The 18,601-nt window shown below is 24.8% G+C and overlaps 1 protein-coding gene across 5 annotated transcripts in view; it reads left to right on the forward strand.

Moving 5' to 3' along the window:
* LOC111681546 (sex determination protein fruitless) overlaps positions 1-18,601 on the forward strand; it is a 415,139-nt gene that overhangs the window by 128,786 nt on the left and 267,752 nt on the right. Inside the window, exon 1 of one of the 5 annotated variants that reach the window (XM_046948227.1) lies at positions 3,134-3,311. The exons of the other annotated variants lie outside the window; for them this stretch is intronic. The gene's annotated coding sequence lies outside the window, so the exon portion shown is untranslated. Of the gene's footprint in view, positions 1-3,133; positions 3,312-18,601 lie in introns of those variants that run through there. 5 annotated transcript variants of the gene reach the window in all.

Genomic DNA, 18,601 nt, shown 5'->3' on the forward strand with positions numbered 1-18,601 from the left:
CGTATATCGTAAAATACACATTTGATTGAGTTAATATTTAAGAAAATATTTTAAACTAAATCTAAGCAAAATCCCCTACAAATGTATATAAAAAATTGCTTAGTAGTCAGAAAGTAGGCATTAAACAAAAAACAATATAATTTTCTTCAACTATAAATTTGACTGCCCTACATTGTCATAATGTTGTGATTTTTTAAATAAGCTTCAATAAACAATAGAAATGCTTAGAAAATAAACTAAAACTATATTTATTAATTAAAACAATTACAAACTAATAATAATTTATTTAATCAACGATATAAACAAAGAAAAAATTTCCCCAAAGAAAAGCGAATATTCTAACTAATCAAACAAAAAAGACTACATAGAGTATAAGTACAGGAAAATCTTAAATAGAACTAAAATATAACGTAAGTCTCCTTTCTTACCCACTGAACATAGAATAAAAAAACATAAAAAACATATTTAAAAAATACAAATAAACCATATTCACAAATAAATTATTTATATTTTAATAAAAAAGGATTTAAACTCATATAACACTAGTATACGTCTTTAGAAGTAGTAAAGTAGTGATATTTTTTTAAATTATAAACTTAAATAAAAACACTTTGTATACTTATAAGTAAGTACTTTAGCACTTAAGAAATCAATATTAAAAATAGTAACCCCTTTTTGTTAAAACTCCCATAAAGATTTCTATATATATAAAAAAACCAAACAAAATTTTATTTCTCAAAAAAATATTACAAACATCCCCCCAAAAAGCACCCTGTAAAATGCATTTTTTGACCGAGAGTACAAAAGACAAATAAGAGAAAATAACATAAAAAAACAATATGAAAAAATTGAAAAATACAAAAGAAAAAACATTTTTAAAAATTAAACCATTTCTTAAAACAAAAAAAATCAAAGCTTAAATAAGAAAAAATCAAATGCATTTTTAAAATTATTGGAAATTATGTAGAAATTTATTAAAAACTTACTGCTTTATTCATAACAATTTAACAAAAGTTGATAGAACAAAAATTTAAAAAAAAAATTGTCTTATAAACCTTTGATAAGTTGTTATGAATTAGGTCCCTAAAAAGGTAACTAGAACTTGTAAATTTTGAATAGAGGCAAGAGTCAAAGGAAATATTTATCATATATCCATCCGTTAAATATCAAAATGTGTTGTCGACAAATAATTACACTTACACTAAGACATAAATCAACAACTAGATATAAAAATTAAACATTTTAATATAATATAAATAATTATATATAACCTCAAATATTTGCATAACTAGTATATTCTTAAATTATTTATCCACTAAATATTTAAACTATTTAAATATTATAACTTTCATAATTATATACATTAAATTTATAAATAAATATTTATGTAGTAAAGTTAGAAAAAAAATAATTATTTGTATTTTAGAAAAATAACAACTATTTAAGCCCCGAAAAAAATGGTATTTAATTAAATTTAATCGAAAAATATTTATAAATATTTAATTGTTGATAACGATTGCGAGTTCATTTATACAATATACAAACACTTGCAATTGTAATGTTTTAAAAATAATTTAAATGTGTAATTAAAAATTATGCAGTAATTAAATATCCTGTAACCACTAAACTGAAAAAACACTGAGCAACAGGAATGTTTTTTCTGGAAATTTATTTTAAATTTTCAACCAAAGCTTTTTTTGATCTAAAATTCATTTCTTTTAAAATTAATAAATTTTCTTAAAATTCAAGATATTATACAAATCCTAGACTATCTTAAATACAAAGTTTTATTTTAGAATTCTCTTTGTGTTTAAGAAAAAATCATGAGCTTTCTTTTCATTTCAAAACGCTAAGTTCTATTGAAAAGTTACTTTACTTTTCATCAAAACTTCTACTTTTTTAATGAGCTTTTGTTGAAAAGTGTTCACCATTCACTTTTAGTAATATTGTCTATAAAAGAACAAGCTTGACCTAAAATTACAATTTTTGTCAAAAGCTTTAGCTTTTACTAATAAAAAGTTTTTAACAAAAGCTTAAGCTTTCATGAAGAAAGCTCAACTTTTCAAAAAAAATGCTAAAATGTTCAACAAAATTTTACACTTTTTTCCAAATTCGAGCTTTCATAAAAAAGCTTAACTTTTTAACAAAATCTGTAATTTTTAACGAAAGCACGTTTTACTTAAAATCGACCATCGATATAAAATTTCATGTTATAAAATGTTCAAAATTTATATTTTTATTTTAAAACGAGCTTTTGTAGAAAAATAGTTACCAATTACTAATTTAAAACGAGCTTTTGTAGAAAAATAGTTACCAATTACTAATTTAAAACGAGCTTTTGTAGAAAAATAGTTACCAATTACTAAAACGATTTTTGTCCTAAAAACCCAACTTTTCGCTAAAATTATACTTTTTTACAAACGTGCGCATAAACTTACTTTTTATCTTAAAACGAGCTTTCATCAAAAAGCACAACTTTTTAACAAAAGCTCGAAATTTTAACGAAAATTTCCGGTTTTTTCAAAAGACTAGCTTTTTATTAAAAAAAATTCAACGACTTCTTATTTCACACTCTATCATTGTCAATTAAAAAATTTCACTTTCTGTCATATTCTTGCTCACCCTTAGTCAAATTTAAATTTACGAATCTACTAAGTAATTATTCGAATTATAACTTATAACTTATTTTAAAAAAGCTTTATCTTCAAAAAAATGTTTAATTAAAAAAACTAATCAAAGCTTTTTCAATGATTGTATTTTATTGTTGCACGGTTTTAAAGCCAAACAATTAAATATTTAAATGAAATATTATACTAATTTAGTAGAAGGTAACTAGTAGTAATTTAAGCAAACAACTAAACATTTTAATATTAAACTAATGAAAAACTAAAACATATATAAACATATTTTTAGGGGTTTTTTAACGCTTGTAGTGTAATAAGTTTAAAATGCTAACAAAAGTAAATAAAAACCAATCAAAATTATTGCATTATATGTAAATATATATAATTGAAAAAACTCAAATACAGACTATAATAATTAAAAATCGAATATTAACAAACATACATACGTAAGCTCATAAAGTTAACTAATTGCTAATATTTTTTAATAATAATATTTAAAAATAATATAAAATTATTTAAATATTTTTTTTAAAACTTAAAACTTAAAACAAAATTTTGCTTTTTTAAAAAAAAATTTAAAATCAAATCCCTAACTATAAGTAAAATTAAGAAATCATCAATCAACATACTCTACTCTATCAACATTGATAAAGAAAGTAACAATCTATCTCTCTCTTAACAACTTTGGTAAGTGCTAGTCATATAAGTTTTTAAATGAAATATTTTAAACAACAAATTAATTAGCATAAATAACATAATCCAATAAGATATAAAGACTGAAGTTTCGAACCATATTAAAACACTGTTGGAACATTAAGTACAAATGAAAAACTGATAAAGTGTTAATAGTTTTTCTTAAATTATGAAAATATTTAAAATTTTTTCCAACAGTGTTTTTTTTTTTTTTTTAATCGAAACAAATATGTATGTACTTGCATCAATGGATTGTATGCTGCTTCAATAGTAAATCATGGATCTTGATATAAAATGGTTCTTCAAGGCTTTTGTAAAGCATGTGTGTGGTGATAATGATAAAATTGATTGCAGATTAAAAACAAACATTTATTAAAAAAAATAATACACTGTAAATTTTTTTATTGATATTAATTATGAGAGAAATAATTACATTAAATTACATTACATATTAAAATTACTAATTTTTTCCATTAAAGTTAATGTTGTAAATGAGCAATAGCATTACATATATATACTTATAATGGTAGTTGATCATTGTTCAATTACAACTACTTCAAGAAAACGAATGTAATTTTCGAAGTTTTCGCTTAAATAATATTTTATAATTATTATACCCTTCACCTTCGTAAGAACGGAGCCGATTAAGCCATGTCCGTCTGTCTGTCTGTATGTTTGTTAAAATCAGTTTTTAGAGGACCCCGAGATCCGAATCTTCAAAAATTCTGTTTGACATGCTTTCGGGAAGATCGCTATTTAAAATCAGCAAAATCGGTCCATAAATAACGGAGATATGAGCAAAAATCCGAAACAACATCTGAAAATTTCATAAAAAACTTGGATTTTTTATTCATGCTCAAACAGAAATTGCAAAAAACAAAATTCATAATCATACGGTAAATTTTGTTATTGTACTCTGTTTATAAAAACAAGGCAGAGTGTGTTGTTATTGGCTAGAAACATGAAATTAAGTATGTGGAGCCTGGCTTAAGTTAGAAGCCATAAAAGGGAACTTTTTGGTATTTTTTCGTTTTTCAAAAGGTACTTTTGTACCTTTTGAAAAACCTTAGATGAGAACCCAAAAAAAGTAATTATTGAACCTAGCAATGTGAAATTAAGTATGTGTAGTCTGAATTAGGTGAGAACCCATAAAAGTGAACTTTTTGGTACTTTTTCGTTTTTCAAAAGGTACTTTTTGAGTTTTCTATAATAGTGAACTTAGAAACATAAAATTAAGTATGTAGATACCGGATTAGACGAAAATAAATCGATTTGAATATTCTATAATATTGAACCTAGGAACAAAATATTAAATATGTAGATTCGGAATTGGGTGAGAACACATAAAATGGAATTTTTTGGTACTTTTTCGTTCTGCTAAAGGTACTTTTTAAATTTCCTAAAATAATGAACCTAGATTTTTTTTAAAGGTACTTTTTGAATTTTCTATAATATTGAATCTAGAAACGTGAAATTAAGTATGTTCAGCCCGAAGTAAGTGATTTGAAAGAAGAGTTTTTGATACCAACTTTTGTTAACACACCATGGTGAAGGGTATATAAGATTCGGCACAGCCGAATACAGAACTTTTACTTGTTTTTAAATTATTTTTTTATCAATTGCAATATCAAATTTCAATAGCAATTACAACTTATTGTAATTGAATATTAATTGATTACAATTACTCTAAAGTAATGTAATAAAAAACGTAATTAACATTCCAAAGTCTGAATGGTATAGATATTTCATCTAGCATCAAAAAAGAGGTATATTGAGTCTGTCGTTACGTTAACATTATTAAAATATTGACCGTAGGTCCCCAAATCTTGATGCATACATATGTATATAGGGTAAAAGACCAGTAATATATTCTCAGTTTCGATCTTTATTCGTATACTTAAAAATTTGTCATTAGTAAAAAACAAACAAAAAAACAAAACAATAAACATTTTAAATTATTTAACAACATTGTATTTGGCATATGTGCCCAGGAGCATTTGGGAGATATAATTTAACTTTTTTTCGTGCTTCAAATTATGATATCGAAAAACTATCATCTCATAGTGTTCGCTATTATTGACTTTCTATAACCAACAATATATTTTTTCAGTTACAAAAACTTAAAAAATTATCACAAAAAATTCATAAAGTGAAATATTTTCACAGGTCTTTAAAAAACAATTTATCAAAAAAGGTTATCTACCACCATAAGTAAAAATATTCTTACAATAGATAATTTATAAACGAAAATCAAATTTGATAGTATGTTAAAATCGATAAATCGGTTTTCTAGTTACTTGAATTTGGCAGATGTTCCCCTATGGCGGATGACCCCCTTCTACCCTACCAATTTTAATTTTAAGTACTCTAGGGCTGATTGAAAATTTTTTAAAATTATATGAAACTTATAACCAAAATAATGCAAGCGTTACAAACCAAAATCACCCAAAATTTTCTTAACTTTCACTTTTCGCAAATCCTTGGAAAATAAGTCATATAATCAAGAAAGAATTCAAAATGAGTAATATTTTATATTTATATTATTAAAGTCTTGTATAATCTAAAGAAATTATTTAAAATATCCCTATAATTTAATAGAATTTTAATCCCATAATTACATGTGTTTGCTTGCGTTTATCGCAGACTTATATATTTATGTTCAAAATAATATTTAAACACTTCCGCTAACTGATTTCTTCTAGTATTACATGTAAATTTCTTACATTATTCAACACATACTGGCATTTTAAGCAAAAAAAATAAGTTTAGTTAAGTAAATTATGCAAAATTGCCTTGATTTCCTGTCATGTTTTAGAAGGCTTAAATAAGGGTTTACTTTGAGGTTTAACGAAATTGAATAAAAAATAAATTTGAATTAAATTTTTAATATTTTTGCATGTATTTATATTTAAGCTGAGTGTTGTTGGCATTAAACTTATTAATTCATTGAGCAAATTTGATTTCTTAGTTATTTTTTTTCTCTCTCTCTCTATCTTTCTTTTATCGTGACCATTTAAATTTGTTTCGGAAAAGCGGAAAAGGAAGTTAGTTGCCTGAATGCAGTTGTACTAAATCTTTTACTAGTTTGTAATAGTTGCAGTGGTGTGGTGGCAATAGTAATATTACAACAACTATGAGTAAAGAAATGAAGTAAAAAATAAGATTTTATACCCAGCAAAAATTTAATTTTAAACTTAATAAGTTAAAAGGCAGATTTTCACTATTTATTCGTTAGCATTTTAACTCATTAATTAAACACGGTGATAACATTAGAGGCAGCAACTTACCGCGCTAGCCTGCAAGTCACAATTTATTTAAGTACTTACAAATAAAGAGTTAAACAGTTTTTTTGTTTTAAAAACAAAAAAATGCTCACGTAGAATACGAACCTGGACTTCATGTTCGTTGTCCTGCTCACCACAACACTGTCATATTATTTTTCATCCAATAGCAGTTTTTCACAGAAAAACTGTTCCCTTCAGTGTATATGAACAGTGGCTAGCGCGCAATTCAATTATATGTACAAATGTTATGTTAGTCATTATAAGAGTACTTACAAATAATGTAGTCACTGAAAAGTAAGTGGATATTTAAGTACAAGCTGTTACCGAATTTTTGCTGGGTAGTACGAGGATTATGGAAAACTTTTGTGGAACAGCAATTGTGTATAATAAATGTTTTTTTGTTGTGCACTTCGTAAAATGAAAGATTTTCTTATTCTACTTTTTATTATGCTTTGGAAAGTTACGACGAAAATAACTCCAAAAGACTTATTTATATATTGTTTGTTGAGTCATGTAACTTTGACATTTATATTTATTTGCATGTTTACATGCGTATAAATTGTGAAACAAATAAAATCAAAGGAAAATAACGTTGTGTTTGGACTTGAAATTGTACAAAAACTACTGTGTTTTTTTCTATGCAAAACAGTGCCATTAAACTTCCTTCCTTCTATTTCGTTACAGTTTATTTTGTTCTTTCCAGTGTCCAATGTAACCCGTTATATTCTGGTACCCTTTGTCTATTTAAATATTGTGTATTTGCTTTTTATTGTCATTATACTTTGTTCATAAATTCTTAGACAATGTGGGAATATTCTATGATATTTACTGTTAAATATAAGAAGATTTAGGATTCTATAAAATATGCATATTACAAACAAATAGTATAGAATAAAAAAAAAAGTAATGATAAATAGTTATAGTGATTTAGTAGCAAACAAAAGATAATTGAGTCAGGAAAACGTAAATTTTTATTTAAATTTATTCAAGTTTTTGTTTTAATAAATTGCTGCGATTTCTCATCAGACGATGGATTTGCATTTAATATAAAAGTTACTTTTTGTAATATAGTAACGCTTTAATTGTTTATCAGTAATATAAAATAATCTGCTAATTGTCTAATTTTATATTCACTTGATACCTTTGTTTAAGTTATGCCGTGACTAGGGTTTTTTTTCACGCGACAAATTTCACAAATATTTTCGAAATTTTCCTCAAAATTTTCTGTTTAAGTATATTTACTATAAATGAAATAGTAAATATTTGTCTAAATATTCTAGTTATTAATTGATTTTGATCATATTTTTCATAATAAAATTTTGATAACTTACCTTTTAAAGAAATTTTTGATAAAATTTCTCTAAGTTAAAAATAAAGTTTTCTGTTTTTAGGAAAACTATTGACACAATTTATAGACATTTTTTTTAAATTTTCTGAAATTTTTTGATACATTTTCTTTTTTTGAACAATTTTTAAATTTTGTTTTTTTAGAAAATTTATTATTCGAATTATACAAATTTTTACAAAATTGTAAGTAATAATTTAAAAGGCTACTTAAATTAATTTTCACTACTCATTGGTAATTAACCATTTTTAACGTAGTGATATCATTGAATGCAAATAATTCCAAATACAAAATTCTTAAATAAGTTGTTACAGAAAGAAACTTTAACGTTTTTTTACATCCCAGCGAGGTATTTGTTAGTTCAATATCGTTCTCAAAACACCACGACTTTTTGTTCTGTTACAGGCTATCAAATAAAATGTCAAAATTTGAAATAAGTTTATGATTATGATTATTTATAGTTAAATATTAGAGTAAAGTTGTTGTAAAGCACAAGTTATTATATTATTTTTGCTGGTTGGAATTTTTTTATGTAATCGAAACCCCTACTCATGGAAAATGTCAAAACAAATTTGTAAATATTACGATCTCAAATGCTTTTTGTAAAACACAAAAACTCTATGAAATTCTATTGCACTTGAACTTAAACACGAACATCATGTCGCTATAGTGTTAAAAACTTAAAATTTGTTCTAAACATGATAATCAAGAAAAATTACAAATGAATAATAAAATAACAATAGTTTTAGTTAAATAAACACCCAATGTGACTTATGAGATTTTGACACGTTAATATAAATACATTCGAAAATTGTAATTTTATTGTTCAATTCACAATCAAGTTGTATATTGTATCTACTAAAGTGTAGTAACAGTGATTGTGAACAGATTTTTGTAGCAAGTCATAAGTTTATGTTCACAATAAAAAATAATATTAAACTAATTAAACGAGCAAAATAAACCAAATTATTTTCTTTTTATTTATAATTCTATTATTTTCATTATTCCACATTTTAAACTAATAAATAAAGAGTTTTTAATAAAATTTTATTTTTGTTTTGGTAAACAGCTGTTTGTTTGTAATTTCTGTGTTACCACTTTATCGTTTTTTTATGCCAAAATCGATTGAATTTTTTATTTATATGCCGAAATAAACAATTGTCAACACTGAATTTTCTTACGACATTCGAAAAACATATGTAAAATTATCGTAAGATTTGTATAGAACTTTTGCATAGAAAATACCAACAACATTGTTATGACTATTGTAGCAGCTGCTGACATACAACGCTACAACATCGATTGTGAATTGAACATATATAATTATGGTGTTGTCGCTGGAACATGTAGCTCAACACTGCGTATGATTAATTTAATAAAACTATGAGTGGTAGAAACTTTGACCAAAATTTTATAAAATGTTTCATTAAAGTAAAAATGGATTAAATATTTAATATAAACATTTCTTTTGGTTATTTCCTTTTAATGCAAAGAATGTTGTTTTTGCATTCTTTAAAGTTTACACAACAACTCATTTATGCAAAAAAAACGAAAAAAAAATACAGAAAATACTGTCCTTAGGCAAATATTACATTTAAGAAAACAAAAATTATAAAAGAAGAATCAAAAGTTTTAAAGAGTAAAACAAAGAAGGAAAACCAAGAAATAGAAAAATAAATATTATTTCTCGTATAAATTACAAGAAAAACATGATCATGAACAATTAAAGTAACAATATGTAGAGCAACAATAACTTAGTTAGGGACAATAAATGCTTGTGTTTTATTATTTTTTTTTTTTTTTTTTTTTTTGAGTTTTTTTATGTCTCACCCACAAAAGAGTTTATTTCTTACAATCTCTATAGAGTTGTCTTGTTTTAAAAGTTCATACTATGAAATCCATAACGTAAAGTTCTTCCTATCTAGAGTCCATATGATCATAGATTTAAGTTTTTTTTCAGAGATTTATATATATTTTTATAAATATTCATATATATTTTCAAAAACTAAAATATTTTGCTTGTAAAGACTAAAAAATTAGAATTCCATACCAATATTAAATTTATCAGCAAAAAGGGCAACACTAAGCTTTTACAAAATAATAAAAATGTCCACAAACAGCACTTACAGCTGTAAAAGTACACATGCAGTTAGCAGACTCTTGCCTTTAAGTCTGTACAATTAAACAATTTTTTAAGTTTTAGTTTAAGTAATAAGAGGCCATTTATGAAAAAAGAAAAATGTTTTTTTTGTATTATAAATCTTTTTAGGAACTCTATACCAAGAAACAGAAATTTTAGAACTTAATTTCAATAACATATGTATACAAGTTTGTCCGAATATAATTTCACCATAAATTAATTACACAGGTCAACGATGATATAGTTTTTTAACAACTTTTACTAATTCAGGTATTACTGTCGCAGTTGCAAAGATATGAAAATATCTTTGCAACTGCGACAGTATTCATCGTTTATCTTCTCTACAAATGTCCTGCTCAAAACACCATGTGAAACAAATTCCTTGTCAATTACTTCTCGGCCAACAGCTGTTTGTGGTTTGTGAACGATATAAACCAAAAACAGTTCGCGAGATTTAGTTTTGATAAACAGTGATTTAGTTTATTTTATCAGTACATATAAGTTCATGTTCCTAGCAAAAATGGATTTTTGTGTAAAAACATTTAAGTCCATTTTCTAGCAAAAGCTTGTCCCTAAAGATTTCACTGTTAACTTTTTCAGAATATAAAATTCCAAGTAATAAGAAACCTGTATCTAAAATTTTAGTACAATCGAATAATGTTAACCCACTAACAGTGTAGAACAAAATGTTTAAAAATCTAAACAATTTCGAAAATTTTTCTTCAAACCAAATATTATGAAATATTATTTTATTTTCATACAATTTAAATAAAACTTGATAAAAAAATATATGATGAAGACCTGTGTTATAATGATATCAAAAAAATTTAAATAAACCCTCAAAAATTTATAATTATATAAAATGTTCCTAATGTTGATATGACCATAATCTAAGTATATTAGAGGTGATAAAGAGATACCGATATCAATTTCGGTTTCAGTACTAAAGCTTTTACAAAACTTCGTTTGACAGTGTTTTTGAAGTAATCGTATTCAATATCTAGAATTTCATAGAGCAGATATTCAAAGCGACATATCTTTCGCTCCAATGTATTAGTTATTTCTGTGTCATTTCTTATGGGTTACTAAAATTTTTACCAGATCTCAATCTAATACGCTAGATATCGTTATACATGGTAAACGTTTGAATTGAACTAGTTTATTAAATCGAACACATGTAGGGAAGGATTTAAATAGGTATTCCAACACTTTTCTTCTAACTGTTAAGCTGAATGCTGTACAAATTTTTAATTTTCAAACACATATATATTAAAAATATTAGGATACACCAACGTTTTAGTGTGTTTTTATTAATTTGTTCATAAGTATATAATTTAAATTTATTTTTCAAATTCATATTTGATTTACTTAACTAAAGCAATTGACTACTTTATATGTTCTAGGTAATCTATTGAGAATCTAATGCTATGTATACACGGTTGTTACATCTTACAACGTTGGCAGTAAAATGTGTAGAAAATTCTAAAAACAAAGCCAACTTACAAATTTACAAATATTACTCTGGCAACGTTGCAAAAGAAAAATTATAAGTTCAGATGATTGTGAGATATTTTCTGAACATTTTACTAACAACGTTGTAAAATCTTACAACCGTATGACGTCTTTAACTTACACTTTTCATTGCTCTAACTAAATTACAATGTCTTCACAAAAATTATTTTCTACATCAAAATGAAAAACACAAACTGATTTTAATGAAGTACTTACCTAATGTTTCTATAGAATGTGACCATTTGTTTATTTCCTTTACTGCCATTACCTTTCTATTCCTTATAAAATTATTATTATTGTTGTTCTTTAATTCCAAGTTTTGTTGTTTTAGTTTCATTTATAATTTAAGGCCATTTGAATAAGATTTCTAATTTGTCACTTGTGTGTATTTAATTTTCAATGTTTTTGTTTTTCTTAGTTTGCAATTTAACATTTGTTTACAATTGACAACATTTAAATATATTTTAAAGAGTTTGCAGAAAGTGTTGTTCACATAAACATATGGTTGTTAGGGACGACAAAAAGACCATTATGAAAATTTCCTTATTTAGTTATTAAGATATTTTCAATTGTTTTGAATTTATAACAAATTTTAGTAAGAAAACTTTTTTTAACCATTTTAGAGATTAGTTGACGATATATATATGCATCTGCCTTAAAGAATAGTTTAAATGCCAAATGCTTATTAACAAATATTATGTATATATTTATAATGTATATATTTTGAATTAATTTCGAATTAATTAATTGTTAAACAGTAGTGAACTTTAAATATTTACACCATATGTTTTCGTTTTTCTAACCACAAATTATTCTTTGATTTAGCAGAGTATTAATAACAATAAGTGCACTTGAGTTTATTAAGTGGCAGCTTGAGCTGCTTCTCTGACTGTAAATATGTATGTATATAAGTAAGTTAAACACTTAATTTAAGATCAAGTATTTAAATCAACAAATTTTTAAAAGATATTTTAGCAAGGAATATGTACACATATTAATACCGTAGTCAACACTAAGAAAAAAGTGTTTAAAATAGAATAAAAAGTATATTTTATTAACGAATTGCTGCTTGTTTAGATTTGAAATGTTATTTTAGCATAATTTTTTACATTTTATTTTTTTAAGTCTTAGAAAATTGAATTTTAAAGCAAAAAATTATTACATCTGTTTTGGTTTACAAATACTTTTCAATCACACCCATTAATGTTAAGACTGTCAACAAGTTTAATAATGACATAAATGAAATAAGGTAAATTTTCATTAGTGTAAATTGCAAAATTATTAAGATATTTGTAGCAAAACTTTAAAACCAAAAACTGCCATAGAAAGGATTACAAAATAATTCGAAATTTAGGTTAGCAGTGCAACTAACTAGAAGAAAATCAAAGACAAAATTGTTAAACATTTAAATAAATCCTTCAAGTTTAAACACAATTTAACTATAAACTAAGAAATGAAGCATAGATATAGAATAGAGTATAGACCACTTTGCCCAAATGCTTTAAATGCCCTTAATATAGTAGCGCAATAATACGTTAAAATTAGTTAAGTGCATTAAATAAAAAATTTATCAATGGTTTATATTTCAAATTTCCATACTAAATTTTTCAAAAAGACCTTTGTTATATCGCCCAACAGACAAAATACAAAATTCGTTTTTTTAACTGATAGCAGTAAAACATGCGTCATACTTCCCCGATATAAGGTTTTAAGGTTTTCCTTATTTAAGAGTTTTTTATTTAATTCATAAGAGCGGTTTTTTTTAGTTGGCAATCAAATGCCAGTTAATAATCAGATTAGTTAATCAAAAAATAAATATAATTTGATGTTTATCCCTTTTGATGTCTTTGAGTGTAAAATAGAAGAGAATAGAAAAATAGAAGACAATTGTAAATGTAATATGAAAATTAATGAAAACTTAAATTAAAAATAAAAAATCTCCATAATTTATACAAATCAATTTTTTTTTTTTAATTTTTTTGGCATCAGCTGCACCTATTCACTTTTGCTTGCTCAAGATTAAACCACTTCCATTGGGCGCTTAAACTAGCAAACAAAATTAGCTGATTCATTAATTAAAGATTGGCCCTAATATGTACATGCTAGAATTAAGGATTCCAGCTATATAAGTGTCCTATATATGCCAATTTTAATATAGGAGTATTACGCCCCCTATTGAATTTTATCCGTTTTATTAATATTTTATCTATACAGTGAAGTAAGTGTTCTAGCTCTATCGGTTTTCCCGCTACACGAATTATTGTATTTAATTCATACGATAGCTACCACGCCCCCTATTGCAAGTCCAAATGTTTTCCCCAATTGTTAATAGAGATGGTAATGTTGCCCGTGCAAAATTTCAGAATTATAGCTCTGATGAATTCCTAGTTATACAAATTTTTAAATTTTATTCATAAGGAAAATGCCACGCCCCCTCTGGTTAGTTCACCCATTTTGTCGTAAATATTCATAATGATACTAAAGTGGTTTAGTTAGAACTGTTGTATTTTCACAGATATACTGCTTTAATGAGTTCTTTATATGCGATATCACTTTAAACTTGTTATTCCATGATACGCTTTACAATGTAGTGTCTTTTCGGCCCATCAAAAGTTTTTCAGTTCAAAAAAGTCACTTCGAACTGTAGGGTTTATCTGACATTTCATATAATAACTTAATATATAGTATGTTTTGATTGCAATACATACAATTACATCCTTATATGTACATATGCTTTAGCATCTGTATTTGTGTTGAAGTGTGTTTGTATAAAAACATGTGTAGCTGTATTAAAAATTCATTATTATTGTTATTGAATAGTTAAATGCAGGCATTTAATACGACAGTCTCCATGAACAGCATCAGCATCATCAGGCTGTAATGGTCAAAACTAAATAAAGCAAAATGTTAAATACAGATGATGACGACAATTTTCCACAAATTATGTTTGTGACAATTAACAATAAATTGCAAACCAATTTGTCATTACAGTCTGTGTCAAATACGTAACAAAAGTATTGGTTGACAAATATGTATTTATACATATGTATATGTATGTATACACACTGTATGAGAAACACAGCCACACACACAAATAAGTTAAAATATATTAAAAAAACCTTACATATGAGTAGTGGTAGTAATTTGGTTAATGTGAAATTGTTCTTGTACGTCGGTTGTATGATAATAAATAATGTGTTTTAAATTTTAATTCTTTTTTATAGGAATTTTATGTTTTTCATACTAAATAAGTTGTAGAAAATTTTCCATAGAAAGAGCTTTTAACTTGCCGAACAATACTCGTTTGCTATTTATGTAATTCATTACATTTTGTGAAATCTATAATAGTAATATTGTGACAGGTACAATAAAATACATATAAAAACAACAAAGACAAAAAATAAAACATTTAACAAATTATTGTGTAAAGTCAATTATATTATAAATCCTGTAATGAAGAAGATTTTCATTAAATGGGTGCCAAACAAAGTAAACGTAATTAAATTTTGAACAAAAAGTCTTATTTGTTTGTAAATGCTTGAAATACTTAAATAATTACCAGAAATTTTTGGTTGAATAAAGTGCGATAAGTATACATTAATAATACTGGTTCATGGTAAATACTTAAAAATTAAAAAAAAAAATCCTAGCAAAAACTTCTGGTACTCTAGTAATGACTTATATGTAAGGTTATGTCTATACTGTTGTCAGATTTAACAACATTGTCAGACATAGGTATGTGTTGAGAATAATAAAAATTGTCACCATAATGTACATATATAGTCAGTTTACGCAATTTTAAGATATTTGTCAGAAGATCTGTGTATATATTGCAAGTCAACAACCATGTAGACATTGCTAAGGAATTGGTGTCGTGAATTGGATAGCGGTCTAACGAAGACGAGTTAAAGTTTTGTATTATGTGTTGGCAAAACAAAACAAGTTTTTAACGCCCTAATGTAAGTACTTATTTAAGTACTTAATTAGTACTTAATTATAAGCGAATGTAGTAGGTAATGAATTTTAGTGTTAACATATAAGTTAGCTTCTTAACTCATTACCTTTTAATTTAAGTTTTTGCTGGGATATAGTTAAATAACATAGTATTTAAGTGATTAAATTAATTTTATTGGTTTCCGTTAACATAAGAATTATGTATATTTGCGTATTAAATACTTAAAGTTAACTCAATAAATATCAATTATTGAGTTCATTCAATAAGTGATTGGTGATAAGGGGAATTTATTTTTTATATATGTTATAAAATATACATTTTGTAGTAAAGGAATATGTGGAATAATATAGAAAAATGTGTAAGAAAAAAAGCAAATCTATAGTAGCTCATTGCATGATGAAATGTTAAAAAACTTTAAATTGTTTAAAATTTTCACATGTCTGCTTCATTTTTTATTTGTCCTATGTAATTTTGTAACTTAACTTAACCTCAACACATAATTTATTCTATAATCTTCAAAACTACACTAATATAATGAAAAGAGTATAATGTGTTTGTGATGTCATGTGTAAGGTCCAAACTTTGAAGTTCTTCATATACAATTGCTATTCGATCTAAAATTAGCCATGTCCATCCCTTTGTGTATCCACAAAAACATAAAAAAGAAACGGAAATTATGGCATCAAAATCAATAATGTTTTGATTAGTATTACAACCCGTACAACTAAATTAATTTTTCGGAAGAAAGTCCTCATGAAAAATTATAAAAAGTTTTAAGTTCGTATAAAACTTATTTGCAATAAATATGTTCACTGTAACATAACATATTTTCAACTGTGCCCAAAATATATTCTATATACATAACATTAAATTGTATAAATTGACTCTATTAAATTAATAAACTTAAATATAAATTATGATTTGACATTAAATTACAAAAAGATATTCAAAGATGAGATGTTAATGTCTATTTAATAATTGAGGAATTACACAAACTTAAACACTTCTATAAATTTAACTTTGTATTGGCTATATAAACTCAATTAAAATGTGTCATTTACGCTCATTAACTACAAGACTAGGATAATTCAAAATTTGTTTATTTTTTTTCTTTTTTTTTTTCAAAGTCTTTCATAAGCCAATATAAAAATAGGCCAATATAAAAATAAAACTCAGATATAAATAATTTAGATGAGAAATATATTAAACACTACTATCTGGATGAGGTCGCTTAATTTATATAATAGTTTTTTTTTTTAAATAGTACAAAGTCACTAAATATTCAAAACCTTTTTTTCTTATTGATAACGAGAACTCATTACCAAGTAATGTATGAAATAACTACATATCGTACAATATTCATTACCAAAATCTGAAAACATTTTACTGGGAATTGTCTGATTTTATTCATTTTAAATAGGCTTCGTCAAAAAAGAACATGTTCCACATTTTACGAAATTATCCTAAAGTTTGCGAACTGTAGCACAAGACGGATAGTCGGACAAACAAACGCATAATAAAATTGCCACTAATAGTAGTGTAGGTTATAAAAACAAAAATTTTTTATTACAAAGAAAACTTAAAATACAACAACAACATTCAGTTTCATTGTTATATGTTATAGATAAGATCAGTCGCAATTATCGGCAAAAGGAAGTAATAGAAGCAAATTTTAAATGAAATTCATTGAGAATTATTAGAATTAAAAAAATTAAATAATGCCGAATAAATCACTTTATTTGTTATAGAAGATTAAAAATCATACATTTGGAAAATAATTCCACAAAGATATCTAATCCTCACACAAGGCTTCTGAGAAAACAATCACTATTATTTAATTAAAGTGTAAATTTTAATTTACTTCATTATATATGTATGCAGCAGTTATTCTCTGTATCATGTTTTATTTTTTACTTTAGAATTAACTTAATATTCCCCGCAGACGTATACTTGATATGAAAATGCAATTAAATATTAGTCATACGCTTCAGTGGCTCAAATTACAAGAGAAACACTAGATTTCCAAATGTAAATGACATTTTAAATAAAAAAATCACAAAAAACATATTTAGTTAGGCATAAATTATATGATTTAACAATATTTTTAAACATAATGCGTATAAATTACAAGGCAATCAAATTAAATACTTAAATAAATATACCATATAAAAAACATTTGAAAATATCTTACAAAGATTTATTTACTTACGAAAAATACTTTACCTGTAAAATACTATTATCAAATTATTAAGTATTTACTTAATATAGCAATTTCTTTGCCATAATAATTGTACATCTATTACATAATGCATATTTATAAATGTATTTATTTTATAGATGCCCAAATATGTGTAAAACTATAACAAATCATATTTATGATTTGTTGTGCACATATTTATTTAAGACTTAATATTAAAATATTCATACACCTGTCTTTTGTATGGAATATCTTTTGTTAAAAAAATAATATTATTACAAAAACATATGTATGTAGAAATATGCTTTATAATTTACCTGAACAATGTTAGACTACTGAATTAAATAAATGATTTTAAATCAAAACACATGTGCACAATATATCTGCAGTAAAATCTATTTGTCATAATTATGTTTATCTTACAATTCATTTGATATTGTTTTTATATTGTGTGTTAAATAGCCTTGAGTCAAATAAAATATCTCGAAAAACACAAAAACGCCAAGCAAAGATGCAATATAATGTGAAGGAAAACCATTATTTGAACATTTGCAGAGCTAGTCGAAGACATGGTAAATTTATTCAAAGATTTTATTTTATTAGATAGAGTCAGAAATATTTTCTTAAGAAGCATTAAAAGTAAGTTTTAAGATCAATTGTTTGGTTTTTATTTTAGTATTCCCTAACTAATAAATAAAAACATAAATTTCAAAATAATCTAAAATTATCTAAAATAGACCAAATTTAATGTTAAAAAAATATTTTTCTGCAAATTTAAATGTTAAATAAATATTTGATGTTAAAATAAATATTTGACCATATTGTTCTGAGAACTTAATTGCTAAAGATCT

This window comes from Lucilia cuprina, chromosome 4 (assembly GCF_022045245.1).
Source record: "Lucilia cuprina isolate Lc7/37 chromosome 4, ASM2204524v1, whole genome shotgun sequence".
NCBI lineage: Eukaryota > Metazoa > Arthropoda > Insecta > Diptera > Calliphoridae > Lucilia > Lucilia cuprina.